The sequence below is a fragment of the Carettochelys insculpta genome, chromosome 1 (genome assembly GCF_033958435.1).
Source record: "Carettochelys insculpta isolate YL-2023 chromosome 1, ASM3395843v1, whole genome shotgun sequence".
Taxonomy (NCBI): domain Eukaryota; kingdom Metazoa; phylum Chordata; order Testudines; family Carettochelyidae; genus Carettochelys; species Carettochelys insculpta.
The window spans coordinates 52587792-52607614 of record NC_134137.1 but is presented as its reverse complement, the minus strand read 5'-3'; the positions used below and the strand labels follow the sequence as shown (position 1 = coordinate 52607614).

Genomic DNA, 19823 nt, shown 5'->3' with positions numbered 1-19823 from the left:
AAGATGTCTGCAAGAGAGACCTCAGAGAGGTAGACATCGAGCTGGACAACTGGGAAGATCTAGCAGATGACCGCAGCAGATGGAGGCAGGGGTTACACAAGGGCCTTCAGAAGGGCGAGATGAAGATCAGACAGCTAGCAGAGGAGAAGCGAGCGCACAGAAAGCACAATAAGGACTTGCCAGACACCCACTACATCTGCAAGAGATGCAGCAAGGACTGTCACTCTCGTGTGGGTCTTCATAGTCACAATAGACGCTGTAAATGAAGTCCTCAATTGAAACTTTAAAAGGTGCGATCCATAGTCTATGCAGACTGAAGGATGCCTACTTAAGATGATGCAATAAACTAATCTCTGAGCTCGCTCCCATTGATGCTGGTACTCCAGGAAAATGAGAAGAGTAGCTGGAAAAGCAGCCCCTGCATCAATCTTACCACACAGAAGACATTGCATTGGGTATATCTACTTCAGCTGTACAATTTGCTACCTGCAGTTTGCATAGCTGAAGAAGACCAACAGTAAAAGTAAGCCTAGACAAGGCCTTATTTTAGGGGAAACTTTTGTCCCACAGAAGTTCCCTGAGCTTCCTGGACCACAGAGCCATTGTGGCTGCCTTGTATTCAGGAAGAACTACTTTCTCAAATGGCAACATTGGGACTTCACTCAGCAGAATTGTAATATACAGGGCACAGTGTCATCCAGACTCTCAGAAACTTCATCTCATTGATTTCTTGAAGCATGGCAACATCTTACCCGCCTTATTGAATTTGTAGAAGAAATTTAAAAACCCCCAAATCCAAACAATATCACCTTTTGTGACAGCTCTATTTCACAATCAGTCAAATGGAACAGAGAGACCAAATAACTCAACGCACCCCTATTACCTGCTTGTTCAGATTTTGATGTTGTGAAGCAGGGATGGCAAAGAGTAGCATGTGACTGGACACAGCTCACCAGAGTTAGCTTCTGGAAGGTCACTAGACACTTTACTTATCTGAGCATCTGCAGGTACAGTCTCTCACAGCTGCCGTGGTTCATCATTCTTGGCAAATGAGAGCTGTGGATAGTGGGGGGGCCCAGCCCACGCCACTTCCCACACCCGACATGGGACAGCAATGGTAAGCCACAGCTAACAGTCACTGCAAGCAGATGGACACAGAGATGCACAGGCAAATAAAGTGTCTGGTGGCTTGCCAACAGCTAACCCTAGCAAACCATATTTATGTATATATGTAGAATTTACTAAGGGAAAGTTAAGGTATTTCCCAATTGAATATAACTGCCACATTTCATTAGCATGATTTTTTTTTAAAAAATCTGTTCTATTATGGAAAAAACAATAGAAAATGAGACTGCATAAAACCCATCATATAATTTGCTTGCATGTTTCTTGACAGTTTATGATGTACCAAGTATGTACATATCACAGAGAACAGACCACAAATGATCGTTTTCAGTCTTAGGACCATACCAGTTACATACTCCTTGGGTTCTCCTTGCACTTTATATTATAGACTTCCCTGCAGCAACATCGCACTTCGCTTCCCACTCTTCAATCAATGAAGTCTGAAAACGAACATTAGATTTAACTGCTGGATTACCTGATATTCTGCTTATCGTACCATTAGTTTCCTGTATGTCAATAAAGCTCACTTGTTTAGCAATATTAAAAAGTCAGTATTTCCACTTCTCTTCTGTCCCAACTCTCTATCCCACTACCTTTTTCTTCAATACAGAGTACAGTAAACCCTCAAAATACGTGATTTCCAGTTGCGCTTCACTTGCATTAACACAAGCTAAGCACAACTCAAAATCCCACTCCCCCCGGCCCTGGCTCAACCCCTGGGGCCCCATTTCAAACCCCTGCAGCCCAGTTTACCAACCCCGCGCGTGGCTCCAGCTCAACTCCACCCCTTGCCTTCCCTGCAGCCCTAACCCACTCCAGGCTTAACCCCTCTTCGCCCCACCTCCACAGCTCCAACCCACCACCAGGCTTTACCCTCCCCAACTGCCCTCCCCAATTCTAAGACTTATCTTTCTGAAGGAGCTGCAGGTGCTCTTGCCAATTCCAAAGCTGCAGAACATGTGTACCACTGGGGAAAGCGCCACCCCCTCGACTTACACGAAATTTGAGTTATGCGAGGGAGTGTGGGAACGCAACCTATGCATAACTCAAGGGACTACTATATGTCTATCCTGGGGACAAAAAAACCTGCAGCACCAAATCTCAGCATCCAGGTCAAATTCACCTGTGCTTTGGGAGCTAGCTAAAATAGCAGCATAGCATTGCTGAGTGGGGCTGGACCACAGACTCTGAACCATATAGTCAGCCTCTTTCCCTGTATAGGAAATGTTCTCTGCCTTCACAATCATAACCTTTCCATTCCATCAATTTGTCTGCCCTTCTACTCTACATTTCCTTTCCTGATTCTTCATAACAATCTCATCTATTGTTTCAACTTATGGTTTCTCCAGCAGGTCTTTGGGGAACACCGACTCAAAACTTGTGTTTTGAAGTACTTTAGGATACACCAATATTGTTTTCTTTAAAAAGCAGCAATCTAATATTTACATTGCAAAACAAAAAAAAGCAGTCATATAGCACTTCGAAGACTAACAAAACTATTTACTAGGTGACGAGCCTCAGTGGGGCAGACCCACTTCTCCAGATCTGCCCCACATAGGCTCAACACCTAGTAAATTGTTTTGTTAGTCTGCAAAGTGCTACAGGACTGCTTCTTCATTTTGTTAGAACACAGACTAACCCGGCTACCTCTCTGTCATTATTTGCATTGAAGGGGATCTAAGCCAAGAATCTTCAGAAATTGCATACCCCCGCCTTTACACTCAATTCCAGTCCCCTGGAATTCTTAGTCAGCAACTAAGATGTGTTACCTCCCTTGAACAATATTAATCTTCCTAATGACTAAGAAAGCTAAGGTCCTCTTATCTAAACATACCAGATATACCAGATCATAAAAAATACTGAAGGAAAATACTCACTAGTTCAAATCCGCAACTTCAGGTCTTTGAACATACTAACACTATGTATCCAAAACACCCTTTTCAGGCCAGGGCATTTCTCAGGGATATTGAAAAATATACAGACAAACTAGCCTCAAAATAAGTACAGACTTACAAATTCAACGTTAACAGGAAACACGGAACTAAAAAGACCTAGTCTCAGCCACTCTTGGAAGTGGCTAATGTAATTCTTTCTAGCTCATTCTAAAGAGCAAGGATTTATTTCTTGCTATTTCATGCTGCACTAGCACCATCACCTGTTTTGGAGGCAAATTTTAAAAGCTGTCTTCCTTCTTGAGACAGCTGAATTTTTTTTTTTGTATTTAAAATCTGTTACATTCCTTGGGCCTATCCATTTCAAACATTTATATAGTACCATCTTTACAGTACTTGGGTGCCCTATACAAAGTTAAGATCATTGCAAGAAAATATCTAAGAAACAATTTAAAGTGCTACACTGAGAACTATACTAATATGTTTTGCTGGCTTGTCACCCAGCTCCATGTGCACAGCAAAGGAACATGCATTGCTGCTAAGACTTACTACATAATGATTTGTCCCATACAACACTACAGCCCCCTCTACATTAGTCTACACTAGCCCCCTCTTTTTGGAGGGGGCATGTTAATGAGGGATTTCGGAAGATGCTAATGAGGCGTGACTATGAAAAAATAGTGACTCATTAGCATAACTGCATCCATGTGCAATGGGAAAGTACCACTTTCAAAATGCATGCCCCCTGCGTAGAGAGGGACCTTTCCAAAGGACCCCCTGATTTTGAAAGCCCCTTCTTCCCAAACCAAATGGGAACCAGTTGAAACAGTCCCCCCGGATGGCTGCATGCCCCTGAAAATCTTTCCCATCCTTGGAACCCTAACAGCATGCAAGCCAGCACATGGTGCTGCTTAGCAGCATGGTCAGCACTGAACAGCAGGCACATCTTTTTATTAGGTTAGGGTCTAGCCAAGCGATGTGACTGAGCATAGGAAAGACCCTGACTGTGTGGCGCCTGGCAGAGAGGCGCACACAAACGTAAATCACTGAGAAGTAGTTTCTCTCCTGCTTATGCGAGCACAACCTCCACAACAGTCTTGTTTCCATGTGGTGCAGTGGGACAGCAGTTAGCACCAGGCAGTGCAGAAAAAAATACCAAGTGTAGAGAGAGAACCACGAACTCCGTGCCAGGGCTATTTGTAACGGGTAGCTGCACTTGCAGCGCTAATAGCAAAGAAAGGAAGACATTTCTCAGGCTCTCATACAAAACAGGACCCCACTACCACAGGCTTCCTGGTCCCAATTTGAAATTCATGGTCTTCCTGTTACCTAATTCCTGCACACCTGGAGAGCAGCAGCGAAGCGGAGCACTGTGCGTGACATACAGGACACTTTAGTCTGCTTTGGAAAGAGAAACTGCTGAACTCTCTTTCATATTCAAATTTGACACATTAACATGCAGTTTGAACTGGGATGCAAATTTTCTGGGACATTATAGGGGCTCTTTGCATAGTTGGCTTAATCTAATTCTTGACTTCCCTCCCCACCCCTCTGCTCTCCGATTTGCTCACCCTGATAATTTTTTTCTGATTTGTCAACTTTGATTACTGTTTTTTATTCGCTATGCCTTAAATATTGAGTCTGTTGTGGTATGGCTATGGTCTGAAGAAGTGGGTCTGACCCACAAAAGCTCACCTAATAAATTTTGCTAGCCTTTAAAGTGCAACTTTGACTGCTTTTTTGTTTTGATAGTGTATAGACTAGCACGGCTCCCTCTCTGTTACAATTTAAGACTTGGCACTTCCACACTGGCCTTTATTTGAGCTTTTAAATTCGAACTTGATGCTACACTCAGCAGGTTCTGATGATATGATATCGATATTAGTACTCCCTGAATTGAGCTAATGGTATTTACAGTGAAGACAGTCATGTGGTACTATCAAGCTAACTGCCTTAAATTCAAATTTATCTTAGTGTAGACGTAGCCTCAGTCAACTGATTTAGTAGACTAGTTTGTTACTGCTTGTTTTTCTGAGTTGATTGTTGAAACAGTTTGTTTATTCAAAATTTTCATTCTTGTCCCCCACAACTCATTTTGTTCTCATCAAATACTTTGTTTTGTCCATCGACTTCTCCTTTGTCTAAATAAGATCTTCAAGCAGTGTGATGATCAATCCCCTCTGCAGGTTAACTTGCTCCTTTCCTTCATTTTCCAACGGTGATAAGGTCCATATATATTTTGCCTAATATTTCCATTTCACTCTCAATTTTAATATAGGTTTGGGGTTTTTTTGTATCGTGGTTGGATATATCAACTTTGATGAAGTTAGTAATCTGGTTCTTGGAAGAGATGAGAAGATCCTAAATTTCTTACTAGTTTATTCCAGTGGCTCAACAAGCTGTGTTAGCCAAGCTCGATTCTGAATTTCTCTCCTCAGCTACTGGAACCACAGATCTACCAGGAGTAAACCTCAAGTGAGAAGGAGAGAGATCTGTCTCAGCAACTGGCTTATAAAACACTCTCCCAAAAGAGACCAGGATGATCAGAAACCTCAGCACCTTCAGAACAAGATACATAACTCAATTCTTTGATCCAGCTGTTCCATAATTAAACAAAAAATATTTAAAATAAAAAAATGAATTTCAGCCTCTGCTGTCTGCAGGGAAAGGGGAGAAAGAACACACACTCTAAATCAGTGTTCCCCAATTTTATCTGGCCATGGAAACCCTTTTAAAACATGAAAATTTGGTGGAACCCCATTCCTAGGCTCTACCCGCCTCATCTCCAGGATTTAACTGCCTCAGACCTCAGCCCCCAAATCCCATCCCTAAGCTTTAGTCCACATCCTGCAAACCAAACCCCCCAACCCCAGACTTTACCCCTCTCAGCCCCAAACCAGCTCCTGAGACTAATTCATCCATGGTGGTGGCTGGGGAGCCTATGCCAGGTGGCCACATGTACCCAGCAGAAGGAAGACTGATATGGAGATGTTCTGCTGGCAGGGGTGAACCAAGCCACATCCAGAGGGGTGTCGCTGCTAAAGTAGTGGGGCAAGTGAGGAACTCTCTGCAGCTCGCTACTCTGCCGCTGCTGAAATAATGGAACTAAATTCAGTTTAACGACTGGATCCCTCCTGCTGCCCAATGGCTGTTAAACCACTTAAAATTAGGTCTACTGTTTCAGAGGCGGCAAGGCAGGGAGTCAGTGACTATAATAGAATTTTCTTGTGGAACCTTTACTTTCACTTCATAGAACCCCACATATCTTCAGGGAGTTCAGTTTAGAAATTTGACAGTGATGGTCACTAACTACATAAGACTGTAGACTGACACCAGATGAAACTATAGTGGAGTACACTTTGGAACTAATCCCCATTCCCATTAAAAATCAATGGCAAAATTCCTAATTTCAGCGAGCAAGAATAAATCCTTTATTCCCTCATACGTCAATAATGCTACAACTCTTCAGAGACCATTCCATTTCCCTTCACTCTTTCCAACGAAGTCTGAAAGCTCCAGACAGCAAGAAAGAGTTGACTTTGACATTTGCTCAGTCCAGATTATCTTGATGATACAGTTTCAATGGACAAAATATGCACAGGCGATATGTTGGAGGAGGAAGGGGGAAAAAAAAACCACAGCCTACACCACAGCGATGATGCTAACATTAAAACTCTTTGGTTGTACTTTTGCAAAACAAACTGGGCCTATTTACTTGATGCCAATAACAATATGGATTTTAATAAATCCTGCATGCATTCAAAACAGACTGTTTTCAGTCAACAAAATATTTTTTATATCCAGACTATCCCATTATTACAGCACAATTAAAATAAATTTTATATTGGATTATCTTTTTGCGGGGAAAAATTCAAGAAGATTTCAGTGCTCACTATAATCATGGCATTTACCCAGATTTCCCATCAACTTTGATCCTGTTAGGACAAGTATCAGAGAGGTAGCCGTGTTAGTCTGTAGCTTCGAGAACAACAAGAAATCTTGTGGCACCTTATAGATTAACAGATATTTTGGACATAAGCTTTTGTGGGCAAAGACCCACTTCATCAGATGCATGTGGTGGGGGTGGTTTCAGAGGGGTATTTAAAGAATGGGGTCCCAGAAAAAGGGAGGGCCAGAGCTGACAAGGTCTATTCAGCAAGGTGGAAATGGCCCATTATCAAGAGTAGGTAGCAAAAGAGGAAATAAGTCGGATCAAACAGGGGGACGTGAGCCATTGTCAGAGTCTAATGGGGAGATCTTAACACCCAGAGCAGAGAAGCTGCCTTTGTAAGCTGGGTGTTAAGATCTCCCCATTAGACTCTGACAATGGCTCACGTCCCCCTGTTTGATCCGACTTATTTCCTCTTTTGATACCTACTCTTGATAATGGGCCATTTCCACCTTGCTGAATAGACCTTGTCAGCTCTGGCCCTCCCTTTTTCTGGGACCCCATTCTTTAAATACCCCTCAAACCACACACCCCCATCACACTCATGCATCTGATGAAGCAGGTCTTTGCCCACAAAAGTTTATGCTCCAAAATATCTGTTAGTCTGTAATGTGCCACAAGACTTCTTGTTGTTCCTGTTAAGACAGTAACATTAGTTCTCTTTTTCAAACTGGACTTCCCTTCTTTATCTAAGTTGCTATTTTAGCTGTATCAGCATTAACTATAATTAAACAAGAGATCTAGGTATATTTAGTAATAAGCCTAACCATTTAGCTCTGAACATGATTTAATTCTTTAACTATGTTTTGCAGGAAGTACTGCAGAACATAATCACCCTGAGGCAAGATCTCATTGTTAAACAATAAAGCTTAACCCAACTTCATTAATAAGTAAGAAAAATGTTTCCCTCCTGAGTGAGTGTTTATTCAAAAGACTAAATGGACTGCAACTCAGTTTCATCTCTCTTAGATTCATTTTTAATGCCCACTAAACATCATAGCTTCTTAAGTGGTTATGGCTCCATGCCATAATTTCAGAAGTATTTTTTAAATTTAGAAAGGTCTTAGTCCCAAAATAAGGTGTTTTTTCCATTTGGCCACAGTAAAATGTTCCCAAGGTTTTCTGCATGTCCTGGGGGGATGATCAAGACTAATTACTGAGTGCTGCTTTTTTTGTTTGGGTTTTTTTTTTTTTGTTTGGTTGGTTGTTTTTCTTTTTTTGTTTAAAACCATACAATGTTATTCAACAGCAGATTAAAAAAGTCAGACAAAGCAAGCTAGATTTTAGTAATGTAACACAAAAGTTAAAATGCAATAATTTTAAAAATATCAGATAAATACGATTGCAAAATACTCAGCTCCATTCTTTTACAAAACATGCTTGGGGATATCCCTTCATTTGGTTCACGCTATTCAGGTTCTTTTTCCCTTCCCTTTTTATTTTTAAATCCTCGGAAGTTGAAGAATCAGAAGTGAACTGTCAGCCAGTGAATACGCTGTCTGCATAACTGCGCCGCTACTGTGAAATGGAAGACATTCCTAATAGGACAGTTTGATAGTAACATGGGGTCTGATCCAAATTCCACTATAGGCAGTGGGAAGTTTTTCAACAGACACCAAAAGGCTCTGATTAAGAACCCCGTTTGTGTTAACAGAAGTCAAATATATAAATATTTCTGATCTTGAAATTTTCTCTCAAGATGTTTTGAGGACTTCTGTAAGAAAATATTGATGTGATTTTATGATGTGTGAATATGACTTTATTGGCATCATTTCTGAGCAGATAACACTCACTCTCCTTCAGACACAGTATTCCCCATGTGTCCATTCAATCAAGTTGGAAAAGGTAAGGTCCATTTTTTTAAATGCTATCCATAACTTTCACAGTTATTAAATGTCTAGAGTTTTGCAAGGTGACATTTCTCTACAGGCACTGCATAACTTTTCCCTCAGACCTATTCCATAACCAAATAGAAGAACAGCTTGCCTTTTACCTAAGTATATTTGCATGTAAAAACAACTATTTTTGCTCTACATAAAGACAACTGTTTTGCAAGTCACATCATAGACAAGATGCTTCCCTCAAATCATCAATATTAACATGCTGTAAAACATACTTACACCCACCACGAATCTTTTCATTGTTCTTTTGGTGGTTTACAACTTTGATTCTTCTTTAAGGCTGTGTCTACACTTGCTCCCTACTTCGAAGGAAGCATGGCAAGTAACATGTTTGACAGACCACTGCCTTGGGGCTACAGAATCCTACAAGAAGGCACGTATACGGGCTGGTGGGTGAATGCTTTCCTGTCTCCCAATTAAGGCAGACAGCTGGGGGCCTCATTAACTAGTAGCCACAGTCAACAGTCATTGGCTAGCTGAGGCCCTGCACTCCCTATAAAAGGTTCCCCCTTGCTGGTTGCAGGGGGAAGGTTTTGGAAGGTGCATGCAAGAGCAAGAGGTAACACAGGGAAGTGGTGGGCGAAGTGGCCCAGGGGTAGGTTGCTACATTGGGGCAGGGGAGAAGGCCCTGCCAGCAGCCACCTGACCTGGTAGGGACCCTGGGCCGGAGTCCAGGGTAGAGGGCAGGTCTGGACTCCCCCCACCCTTCCCCAGAGGGTTACTACATTAGAACAGGCACGGGCCTGTGAGGGGACTGGCCCTGTCCTCCCCAGTTGGGACCTGCCTATGATGAGGATGGCTCACTAAGCAGAGACTCTGACCTCTGGAAAGGCCTGGGCAGGCAAGGGGTCTCCGTGAGTCTCTCAGGCACAACAGAGGAAACTGCCAGGAAGCACAGGGACCCACAGGGGCTGATAAGGGACTTTGCCACAGGTGTCATGAGATTATTAATAAAGTGCTGCGCTGCATATGCAGCACTTCATTAAGCTAATTCTCCCCCAGAGCAACTTCGAAGTGCAGCTGCAGCGAACCCACCAGTACTTTGAAGTGCCTGGGCAACTTTGAAGTCCCTTTACTACTTAACTCTGTGGGTTAGCCGTGGCTACATACGAGCCCGCAATTTGAAGTTTAACACTTCAGAGTTGCTATGGGGGAGAATTAGCTTAATGAAGTGCTGCATATGCAGTGCAGCACTTCATTAATAGTCCCCCAACACCCTACTTACCATGCTTCCTTCAAAGTAGGGAGCTAGTGTACACACACCTTAAGTGTCGTGTTCCACGTTTTGCAGCCAAATAGCATTACCAGAAGGATACCAGCACCGGTGGCAGCACGCTTGGAATTGGCAAAGATACTGTGCAAATTCCCAAAGGCAATCCAACTTGACCTTCTCTTGCTCAACTCTGGGCTCAACTCACTGTCCATCTCCAGATCTTGTCCAAGATGTGCATCATGATCCACCAGCTCAATGGACTGTCCATCCTGCTGCATGACGTATTCCAAACGTGCACTTTTCATCCACTTTGTTTTTCCCCTGTGGATAGACAGGCCAATCTCCTTTGCATTCTTACTGATGTCATGGAGGAGGATTTGCAATGTTTTGGGGTTTGATGCAATTAGAATGATGTCATCTGTGAAAGTGAGCACAAGAAGAACCTCACCAATCAAAAATCGATCTTTGACTTTGATCCTCTGCAGGACTTCTTCCAGGACACTGGCAAACAACTTTGTGCAGGGGGATGTTTGCCTGCCAATGTCTCACTTAACTTTGATGCTCAAGGGATCACCAAAAAGTGCGATTTCCGTAGCTGCATCCATCATGGAGTCTTGTGTGATTTTAACATATACTGGGGGGAGACACTGTGAAAGGAGAGCATTTAGAGCGGCGTTTTGTTCCACTGAGTCAAAGGCTGTTTTAAAGTTAATGAACAACAAACACAGTGGGATCTTATACTCTCTCTAACTTTTGATTATCTACGTGACATAAAAATTTGTTCCACTTTGGAGAATTATCCATGAAAACCTGCCTGTTCTCTTCTCTTCTCATGTTTTCTCTGAGGATCCCTCCTGTACGGGCAGAGATCATTCTCATAAAGACCTCATAAAAATGAGAGAGCTGGGTGATGGGTCAATAGTTGCAAATGTCTTCTCAATCATCTTGTTTCAGCAGAAGAACACTTTGCAATCTATTCCAGGTTTTTGGAATTCTCCCCTCTTTAACATATCTTGAGAATCTCTCACTAAGTGCTTTTAGAAGTCTGTCAACCTTCTGCATGAAGCTCTTCCACGTGTACTTGGTCTAAACAAGACCTTCTTCTCAGCTTCATCTTCTGAAGGGCCAAACTGCCCCTTCTTCGTGGAGAACATCAGGTTCAAGTGTGATGGAGGCCAGTTGCAAAGGCTCCTTTGCTGTTGCAGACAAATAGTCCACTATAAGAGCACCAGTAAATCTGTTCCATTTTGCATCTGTTCATTGTTCTTCTACTCTCTTCTACAAATATGCTTGAAAGAGTTTGGCTTATCTGGGTTTCATGCCAAGCTTTTAGCAAACTCACTTTCTCACCAATTGTCTTTTGCTGTGTTGTAAGCCAACACTGTTCATAATCTTCTATCATCTTTTTCCTCAATGTTTTACAGATGAATTTATCCTCCAGGACAGTATCATCAGGCTGCCATGTCTCTCCACTAGGCAAGAAGTCAAGTGTTTGACCTTCTTGCAGGGTCTTTACTCCACAAAAACACTTACCTATAGCAAGGAAGCATAGGTACAGAGGATAGGCCCGAGCGATTATGCTGGCAGGAGCAAGCAGTAACTGAAGACTGCCTGGTGCCAGATCATAAATGACTATTTTAAAGCCTTTTATTTGGTGGACAACTGACATCCTGTATAAAAAAAAATTGAGTTTTACACCCACTTGGGGGTGGAAAGGAGCCATGACTCTTATATGTCCAATTACCTTGTCCTATGCTCCTTCCAACATCCAGCATCTTAGATCACACCATTCTAATGGAGCAAGGACAGAAGACGGGGCCAGTCGTGCAGACATTGCTCCGTTCTTTCGTACCAGTGGTTCTTAGGAAACCTATTTTGCAACTGGAGCAGTAAGGAGTAGCCCAGCCTCCTGGAAGAAACGGGGTGGGGTGGGGTGGGGGTGGGAAATGAGATCAGAATCTGGGCAGGGAGTTTCAAGCTGCAGCTCCTCCTGCTCTCTCTTATGCAACCGCAGAAGTGCTTTGGTGATGGGGCGCTTTCCTTTTTATCCAGTTGCTATCTATTTCAGGTTAAAAATACATGCATCCCTCACTATATGCGCACAATTGGTTCCCAATTTTCTGTTCATAGGCAGAAACTTGTAAGAGGGACACTAAATTCCTATTAAATTACATGTAAAAGTCTGATTAGTTCCTAGGGCTCACAACTCGGGGAAGCAGTGGCAGCAGGTGGAGCTGCTTTTAAAAGGTGAGTGAAACTTGGGTTGGGGAGGGTTAAAGGCTGGGAGTAGTCTGGGGCTGTGAGCGGGAGGGAGGGTTAAAATCTTGAGGTAGGTTGGGTGGGGGTGGGGGTTCAGACTGCCGCGGTTTGGGGCTGGCAGGGGGTCAAGCTGTGGGGCCACAGGGGTTGGGTGGTGGGGGCAGGGTCTGGCTGTGGGCCGGTAAGGCAGTCTGGCTGCCATGATTTGGGGCGGTGGAGGTTGCAGGTGGAGGGTGGGGGTCAGGCCGCAGAGGCTCCAGGCTGCAGGGGTGGCAGGCTGTGGGGCACGGCGGGGGGGTCAGGCCATGGGGGGTACAGGCTTCGGGGGGTCTGGCTACGGGGCCTGCAGGGGTGTCGGGCTGCAGGACCACGGGGCTACAGGCAACTGTGGGGTCAGGCTTCGGGGTGGGGAGTCAATGGGCAGGGCCAGCAGGAGCATCAGGCTGACACAGTTTGGGGCCAGTGGGGAGGGGGTCAGGCTGCAAGGACTACAGGTGGCAGTGGGGTGTTAGGCTATGGGGCCAGCAGGGGGTCAAGCTGCAGCAGGTTGGGGTTGTCGGGTGGCAGGGGGGTTGGAGCCATGGGGCGGTGGGTGAGGCTCGTATGAGCGGAGGAAGTTCACTCAGAGTGAACTAAGGTAGGTAAATGCATCCCTCGCTTAAGCAAGTACTCATAAATGAAGTACTCATTTAAGGAGGGATGAGCGTACTGGCTTTCACTGCTACCTTGGACAGAGCAGGTTAGAGCCTATCCTGCCTCCACCTCATTAATTCAGAAGTTTGGGGACACTTGCCCTTAGCCAGCTCTATAGAGGACGGCTGCTCCTCTCCCATGCTCGCTAAACAGATCTGCTTTTCATATCCACAGCAACTGTACCTGTTTCTGCCTTCTACAAGAGCTTCAACTCTATATATAAACTTCTGAAAGCATCCCCCAGAATTGCAATTCTTCTGGGTGCCTTTAATACTATCCTTTAAAGAAAGGAAAACAATGTAATCTATTCCCCTCTCGCAGACTTTGATACTAAACTAAGATATATCCTGCTAAAGCACTCTCCCATATAGTGAATAGTATGTCAAACTATTAGGTTTGTGATAGGAGAGCACTTCTCAACTTTCAATAAATTATTTCACCCAGTCAGTGAAAGCAAAAAAGCATGGACTGAAATATGAAAATATATGAACAAAGCTCTACCAGCAACGTATGCTCTGCACACAAACTACTGTACTAGGTAAGCTCCATAATTATAAAGGAACACAGCAGGCCAGTCAGTAAATTATGTGAAAAAATAGGTAGCAACAAAGTTTGATTATAAAATAATTAGGTAAAAGAATGCTATTTACCTTTAACACATGTCCTTGGAAGACAGGACTCCAGTAGAGTTCCACTCTGTGAATGTTTTACCTCTAGTATGTGACAGGTCAGACTGGATTTAATTCAAACTTTGAGCCATTAGGATGTCCACGAGCAAGAGACACATGCCCACATTCACAGATACTCCTCTGTGGTGTAAGTGCTAGTCTTCAGCCCCTTTCTATACAAATACAAGCAAACAAAACAACAAAATACAATTAAACTGTGGCTGTCTAGACTGACATTCAACCTCCCCCTAGTCCAACACACACATGCATGACAGTGAGGATTCAGCATGGCTTTGCATCTTCTTAAGGGAGAAAATTCTATGTTCTAGGGTAAAAGATCCTACCAAGTCTTCTGACTGGCCAACTCCATGTCAGGTCAGCTACTTATGAGGCTGATTTACAGTGGAACATTTTCCTTGCAATAAAGTAGGTAACATGTTCCTACTGTCACTGTAGCTCTTGTACTTGAGACAGGCCCTCAGCATATCCTCTATTCGCTCTCTGAAACATACACGGCAGACCATTATTACAGGCTTCTATTCAATCACATATTAGGCTTGTCTGCCTCCATCACCATTGGCCGAAGTCTATAGGGGATGCTACTCACTATGACAGACACATTTATATAACAAGTTATTTACAAGCAGTATGCATTTTTAATAGCAATAGGAGTCTGTGGCTAGTGACCAGATTTGTGAGAGAGATAGGGTCCTGCCAAATTCAGCGTCTCCTCTCATCAATTTCAGGTTCATGAGATTACTAAAATAATAAAATTTCATGATTTTAGATACTTAAATCTGAAATTTTATGGTGTTATAACTATGGGAGTCGTGACAGTAGTATGGGGCAGGGAGGTTGCAAGATTATTGTAAGTGGGTTGCGGTACTGCCACTCTAACTTCTGCACTGCTGCTGTTGGTAGCGCTGCCTTTAGGGCCAGAGAATGGCAGCTTCTGGCCAGTAGCCCAACGTGGAAAGGAGTGCACCAGCTACACCAGTAACAGCACAGAAGCAAGGATGGAATGGTATGATATTGCCATCCCTCCTTCTGTGCTGCTGGGCTCTCAGCCAGCAGCTGTCACTCTCCAGCCACCCATTGCTACCCTTATTTCTGCACTGCTGCTAGCAGTGCTGCCTTCAGAACTGGGAGTCTGGCCAACAGCCGCTACTCTAACCACTCTGCTCTGAAAGCCATGCAGAAGCAAGATTGGCAATACCTTGACCCCACTATAATAACCTTACCAGATCCCCATGACCCGCTTTTCAATTAAGATCCCCCCTGTTGAAGAAATGCTGGCTTCCCTTGTAAAATCTAGATAGCATAGGGTAAAAGTACACAAAAGACTAGATTTCATGTTGGACAACAGATTCCACGATCTGTGACACATTTTTCACTACTGTGAATTTGGTAGGACTCTAGACATAGATATTCATCTTGTGTAACCCATGTCAAATGATAGGAGCTAAGAAAAAGACTCATCTCTTACAAGCACTCCTATGTACCACTTACTGCCCTTAAAAGGAGCAGTCCCCTTCCTTTTTATACCCTCCTCTGCTGCTCTCTACACAGCCACAAACCACACTTCCATCTTTACCAAGGTTCCAGTTTTTGTGCAACATGCTTAAAGAGGTAATCACATGATGTCCTGTGGTGAGACTGACAGCAGGAAGCAACTTCAACAACTAGTGCAAACATTATGGACACCAGACTTCCTCCAAAAGCTTGCCTGAAAGCTGAACTTAACTGAAAATTGAATCAAACAGTCCAGGCTCTGTATTTATTGTCCACCTGTCAATGGCATTTAAGTGCCAAAACCAACACTGAGAACAGCATTTCAAGGTTATTCACATATGATACTATTTTCTATTACTTCTTGATTCAGCTACTAAACCTTTTGTTTGTTTGTTTTAAATCTATTCATAAGAAATCATGCTGAGTTATTCTTCAGCATGTGCTGTTGAGGCAAGGTTTACACAAAAAGAAGAGTTTTGAAAACAGCCTATTTCACTTAATCCTATAGCAGAGAGACTCCTCAAAAACATAGCTCTGCCCCCTATCAATCACAAAGTTACACTGACAGGAACACAGGATTGTTCTAACAGATCACATAAATGCTCCATCTATTCTAGTGTCCTGCCTTACATTAGCTAGTGCCAGATGGTGGTGTAGAAAACTCTGCCAAATAGCCTTTTGCAATCACCTGCCCAGAGAGAAGTTTCTTCCTAGCCCCACCAGCAAATGGATACCTTATGGCCTGAAACACCGAGGCCAAATGCTGTCATTAAAGATATTTTCATCCACTCTAATGTAATTCAAACATTGTTTATTATCCATACAACCATTGACTCCTTTGTTAATATCCACCTAAGTGATATTTTGTAGCAATGAAACCCATGAGTTAACTATACACTGTGTAAAACAATACTTATATCAATTATACATTTGTGGTCTTTCAGTTTCATTATATATGCCCTTGTTCTTACACTAACAAGGTAAATAGCAGCATCTAGTTTACTTCCTCTAGTCTGTTATTTTGTATACCTTTATTACATTTAACATTGATTAAATTAAATGGTCCTGGTCTTCTCAAGCTATCTCTGGCTCCTTCCAGTTCTCTATCTTTTTTGATAGTAAAGCACAATAAGCAAACACTGTAGCGTAAACCTTTGAGATACACACAATCAAACTGTGCATCTTGGGTTAATGTGACTGCTGCCCAGACAAGAGTGGGATACCACTCCGGACAGGGGCAGCAACCGCCTCTGACAGTAGCAGGGAAACCTGAGTGCCCTACCAGCACCACCTCAGAAAAGAGCTCGGCAGTACCATGCCATGTTATCCTCACTTCTGTGCTTTGCAGTCGATGACTCCGCTTTCAGAGCTGGACTCCTGGCTAGAAGCCAGCGGCCCAGCTCTGAAGACAGCACTGCGAAACAAAGTATAGCAGTGCCGCACCACCCCTTCAGTGACCTTGCATTCCCCCACAACTCCTTTTAGATTCATGACCCCAACAATTACAACATGGTGAAATTTCCAATTTAAATAGATGAAATCATGACATTTATGATTTTTTAAAGATCTAGGACCCTGAAATTGGCCAAAATGGACCATAAATTTCAAGGGTCCTATGTATAGGTGATGCTGACTGCATAAATGTGGCATTTTCCACTTTTGCTCACTGAAGAAGGGGTTTAGAACTGGTGAATAGTAAATAAAAAAGTCAGAACCTACTTACTAGTAAGTTATGTATGAAATATAGGGAGCTGGTAACTATTGGAAAAATCTGCCACAGCTTAAACTAAAATCAAATGCTGATTCTTTAGAAGGAAATATTAAATTAGTAGACAAATTGAGAAGATACACACTTTGATCCATATACAGAAAGTATCCAACTTCCTCACAATGAACAACTATCACTGCTGACAAAACAAAGGCTTCAGCATGCATCATAATGTTTAGAAGCCCTAAACATGCATCAGGACCCTACTGTGCTAGAAACGGTACAAACACAAAAAGACTCTGTACCCCCACAGAGCTTGCAATCTTCTTTTCCCATCATGGACCCATCTTCTGCTCTCCTTTTTACTTCTTTTGATTTCAGTTTTAGTTTCCCTCTAACTCTCTCCCTTCCACAAAATCCCTTGATTTGGTATACTGGCTCCTTTGGTATACTTATTCTTATAACCCTTGTCTTCTCCTTTCCTATTCGCACTGTAATGATCTTGGGATTCATTAAATAACAAACCAGTAGAAGAGAAAGGAATAAAACGTTAATAAAAACAAGCTGGAGAGCTTCTGTTGTGACCTGCTGCATACAGCCATGTGGTGTTCTCAACCATTGCCTCTAAGGCAGGTGTGAGCAAACTTTTTATGTTAGGCCCCACTTTTCACCCCCTGCAACTAGCAGCTCCCCCACCCCAACTTGTCTAAGGTAATCTAAACCAATAGAAATTTCCGAATGTGTAAGAAAATAAGTATGTAACATGTAAAAACTTTATCAGTAAGTAAATGTGAATACATATACAAAAAAACTAACGTATTTCATCATTTTTAATTAAATGGACGAGCCTGACATCCAGCAGCCAGTTGTGCTGCGCTCCCAGCCCTTATTAAATTTCAGGCCCCACCGCGGGACTGTACCCCCCACTTTGCTCACCCCTGGAGAGATGCCTCCGAGCAAATGTTCATAATACTGTCCCTTATGAGAGAGCATCTCTAAATTATAATATTCTACAAACATATTGCTACTTCTTTCCTCAAAGAAGATAACTCTTCCATACATATTACTCTGGGGGAAATTCTGCACCACTGTACAATGCAGAATGTTGCAGAAATTAATGATGTGCATGCAAAATTTCCTCTCCCCCCTGCAGATATGGGCTGTAGAGCTGCTGGGCACCATTTGGGACCACTGGACCTGTCAGATCCCACCTCACACCAAGAGAGCACTGACAGCGTTAAGGGACCAAGGGAGGTAGAGGGTTCCCTGAAGCTGCAGTCCTCAGCATGCCCTGTGGGAAGGAGGTGGAGGCATGCAGGAAACGTAACCAACACAAGTCAGGGAATGACCATCAGGCTGTTTCTCCTTCTGGATCCCTGCGCTCAGAAAGGTAGAAGGTGGGTATCTGTGCTGGGGGAGCCTGTAGCTGAAGTCTGAGTGGGAGGAGCGCAGGTGTCCAAGGGGGAAGGGACCTGCAGCTGGGCTTTGGGCGAGAAGAGGTATGGCTACCTTCTCATAAGGCTTTTGGGGAACTAGATGAGTTCTCAATGACTCTGCCTATTGCAATGACTCTTCTCAACTCTTAAATGACCCTCACAAATCTTCTGTAGCATCTCTTCTCTGAAGGTCATTGGAATTACACCACCACTGCCCTTGAAAAGACATGTCTAATGATAAATGGGATGAAACATATTTATGTGCACTTTTTGGAATGCATACTTAATGTGGGATTCTGAAATCCCACTAATGCTAATTTCAAAATCATAACCAAATTAAAAGGTGCATCAATACAACATACCAATCTAGTATAGTTATGTTATGAAAATAAAATGTCTTAGTCTGTGGGGAATCTGAATAAATTTTGATTATTCATACAGAGTGATTTTACCATTCAACCTAATGGATTTTCTAAGCTACCAACAATGGAAAAAAATAAATGATTCCATGAAGTTTATTAAAAATATAAAAGTGTCCATACTGGGCCAGATCAGTGACTCATCTAGCCCTATATGTCACTTGCCAACAGCAGACAGTGCCAGACTTTTTACAGAAAATGAACAGAGTAAGGCAATTATTGAACGATCCATTCAGGCATCCAGCCCCAGCTTCTGTTAATTTAAGGACACCTGGAGCATGGGGTTGTGTCCCTGACCATCTAACAGTCATTGATGAACCTATTCCACATAACATATCAAATTCATTTTTGAACCCAGTGACACTTTTGTCCTTCACAACATCTTCTTGCAACAAGCTCCCCAGGTGCATTGGGTGAAGGAGTATTTCCCTCTGTTTGTTTTAAACCTCCTCCTCATCATCATCCTACACCACCATGGGCTCAGTGCCTATTGGTGTCTGATGCCTCTCTAACTATTTCCTTCCATCTTTCCCTGTCCAGTGCATAGTGGCTTCATTTCTGTAGACTAGCTTTGCACCAATCTACTATATCATCTACCCATTCTCTGTTGGGTCTGTCTCTCCTATTCAAACCTTCCATTATGCCACTGTTTTCAACCTTTCACCTTTTAATTTCATGGCGTAACTGCTGGTTCCTGAGTTATGTGAAAGGGCAAATAACAGTTCACTATTCACTTTCTTCGCAGTATTCATGACTGTGTAGACCATTATCATATCCCCCCACCTAAATTTTCCCTAAGCTGCACAGCATACTATCAAGGGCTTGGGCCTGCCAGGGCTGGGGAGAAGCTCTCCCCAATCCCTCGACCTGCCACAACAAGAAGAGGTGCCTCTTCCCCCAGTCCAAGTGCTACTGCAGGGACAGAGGGCTAGGGAGAGTCCTCTCATCACAGTTTGAGGGCAGCATGCACCCTAACTCCTCATCCCCAACCCCACCCAGAGCCTGCAACCTCAGCTAATGCCCTTACCTACATCTTCACCCCAACCCT

At 43.2% G+C, this 19823-nt stretch overlaps 1 long non-coding RNA gene across 1 annotated transcript in view; it reads right to left on the bottom strand.

Annotated features, from left to right (window-relative positions):
* LOC142008862 (uncharacterized) overlaps window positions 1-19823 on the bottom strand; it is a 57183-nt gene that overhangs the window by 30587 nt on the left and 6773 nt on the right. The window contains exon 2 of the long non-coding RNA XR_012644250.1: window positions 13683-13873. This is a non-coding gene — a long non-coding RNA (uncharacterized LOC142008862). The remainder of the gene's footprint in view (window positions 1-13682; window positions 13874-19823) is intronic.